This window comes from Schistocerca serialis, chromosome 1 (genome assembly GCF_023864345.2).
Source record: "Schistocerca serialis cubense isolate TAMUIC-IGC-003099 chromosome 1, iqSchSeri2.2, whole genome shotgun sequence".
NCBI classification, from domain to species: Eukaryota; Metazoa; Arthropoda; class Insecta; order Orthoptera; family Acrididae; genus Schistocerca; species Schistocerca serialis.
Window position 1 is genome coordinate 1,082,432,887 of NC_064638.1, and position 3,107 is coordinate 1,082,435,993.

Below are 3,107 nucleotides of genomic sequence, written 5' to 3' on the forward strand. Positions count from 1 at the left end.
GTGGCTTAGATGATTAGAGCGTCTGCCATGTAAGCAGGAGATCCCGGGTTCGAGTCCCGGTCGGGGCACACATTTTCAGCTGTCCCCATCGAGGTCTATAAACAGCACCTGTCGGCAGCTGAGGGGTTCAATTAATTATCATTTATTCCAGGGGAGCTGAACGGTCATCAATGGTATCCGTTATTTCGAGAACAATTACTATCTTCATACATCAGACGAATGTTGAAGCGCCGGTCGGAGTCCAGGAGTGCCTTCACTTTGGCCACGTTTTCATCATTCCTTGAAGTTGACGGGTGACCGGCGCTCTGGTCGCTTTCTACGAGTTCCCGCCCCTCCCACAACAGCTTTTGCCACTCGAACACTGTTGAGCGGCTCAGGGCAGCAGCCTTGCAAGATGTCCTTAATCATTCCGATGGTCTCCGTCGCCGTTTTCCCGAGTTTCACGCAGAATTTGGTTGCGTAGTGCTGCTCGAGACTTTTCTCCATTTTGAAACGCCACCACACTAGTGAACGGAGGACCACAAAAATCGATATGCTGTCCGGTTTCGTGCAGGGGACTGGAACAATTGTCGGTCTCTCCGGAAGGATCCCCACCATCACACCCAGCCAGTCCGACCCCCCTCCACCGCTCCGTTCGCGCTACAGAAATTCAGTCCTACTACTTATTGAGCACACACTGTACAATGTCAGCATTCTTCATCCCGCTTCAGTCCCTATACACAGGTCACTATGCGCTGTTATAACTGCAACATATGGGCTCTTCACAGCACGTCGGAGCCCTGTGCTGCCCTGACTACTTCACATTAGTATGCAGCGCCCGCTCGGCCGCGCCCTCCAGCCTGCCAACGGTGTCCTAAACCTGCTTCGCATAATCGTCTGCAAAATATCAACATCGCCTGCGCCTGCCATCCGATGTGCCAATCTGTGCCGTAACTACTTACTGCGCGTAATTTGTAAGAATTCCTCTAATCCTCACCACACAGATATATTATTCTATAAAGAATGATTTGAATGCGTCAGTGCACACACCAGGCTTGGTACTATTGGAGATGGTGTACTCTTGAATTCCTCTGAGCTCATTTATACAGCCGTTAGAGGAAGGAAGACAATTTGGCGAGTGCAACATGGTTCTTTTAATAGAAATATATCACTGGAATTAATAATTAAAGCACTAAGTGCCAGGAAAAAATGCATGTTGTTAACTGGTGATCAAACCTTCGAATAAGTGGTCTGGTATTTAGTCACTGAGCCGTTACGCGGCAGATGAGCACATATGATATATTGTGCATTTCAGCTGTACTCGCGGAGTATTCAGTAATACCGTTATGTTTTAAGAAAAGACGTAAGAACATTAAACATACATCTTTACGAATATTCTGTAACAAGTTAATTGCACGACAGTACTGAGTACAAATGGGTTTAAATTTAAGCCTGTAGTTTAACTGGCCTACCCACGACTGAGGATTGTTCAAGGACTCCCAATTTTTTCGTGAACTGCTGAAGAGCTGTACGATATCGTTTTAATATCCACGCCTTTCAACCAGTGACCATTTGGCACAGAAATTTTTGTTGTCTGGAGTCGACTATAGCCAAAGGACGAGCCAGGAATAATTTGTTAAACACTGTCCACTTTCCGTCTGGAGAGCGGTTTCGTTGAACGCCTGCCGGAGCAGAGACCATTAAAAATTTAACAGAACTGGTGAAGAGTTATTAGCATACATTATGTAACCTCGTAACTAAGTGACGTTACATTTTGCAAGTCGTGAGGTGCACTGAGTTATGTAACTTTTTATATGTGTACGTGAGGATGGGGAGGGAAGTGTGACCTGCTTTATGTGGCGCAGCGACTTCCACAGCTGCACCAACCTCTTCATCTCAGTACCCCTAATACCTAACGTCCTCGGTTACCTACTGGATTTTTTCCAATATCTATCTTCCCCTATAGTTTTTGCTCTTTGGTTCTCTCAAGGAGCGCGGAAGTAATGCCCTTAAGTCTTAGAAAACGTCCTAACACCTTGCCTCTACACTTAGTCAGTGTTTTCCACATATTTCCTTCCTCCTTGACACTGAGAAGAGCCTCATTTCTTACCAGCCCATTTCATTTTCAACACCTATCCACAACACTACATCTCAATCGCCTCGATTCTCTTTCTCCTTTTCCCAAAATCCATGACTCACTTACACACAATGCTGTGCTCCAGACATACATTCTCAGAAATTTCTTCCTCAAATTAAGACCTATTTTGAGTAGTAGCAGTTCCTTTGGTGAAGCATTCTCTTTTGGTCTTACTCTTGATTATCTTTTATGTCCTCCTTGTTTCACCCCTCATGTGATACTTTGCTTCCAATGCAGAATAATTTCTTCAACTCATCAGCTACGTGGTTCCCAATTCTGAAGTTAAATTTAATGTTAATCTCATTGCTACTCTTCAACACCTTCGTTTTTATTATGTTGTCTCTCAGCTGATATTCTTTGGTGAGCTGACTTTATTTGACTCTAGACGTAGTGGAATTCTTCGTCACTTTTACTGGAGAAAGCAAGGCGTTCAGTGGATCTTAAAATTTCTCTAGGTCACCATGAACTTTAATCTCCCTTCTGAACCTTACTGTTACGTCTTCTTCGAAACCTGTGTCCTAGAGTGAGGCCCATTTTCATCTAAGCGGTTCTCTTTAGGTTTTACACTCTTATTTTTCGCTATTCATCCCTTCACCAGTATATACTGCATATTAAACGCCTGTTCCCCTTCGATTTATGCGGAACGTACCAGGGGACTTCAAAAAATACCTTAAACGTTATTATTACAGGTCAAGCAACGTTTCTACATCCAGGTTACACATATACATGGCACTATTTTTCAACACAGTCACCAACTCTCCTTAAAAAATGGACGAAACGTTCTACCAGTAGTTCCAATCCTCGCAATAGAAATCCACTCCTTGGTAAGCCATTCGAGAACAGCTGTAAGAATGTTCTTGTCGTTGTAAAATCTGCGGTTGCTGCTAATCAGTTCGTAGATTGCCTGAATATTGTCGTCCGTGGGTGATATCCATGTCCTATTTTCCCGATTAGCATTAGCATTGCCACTATTTCACTCTAGCTGACACGA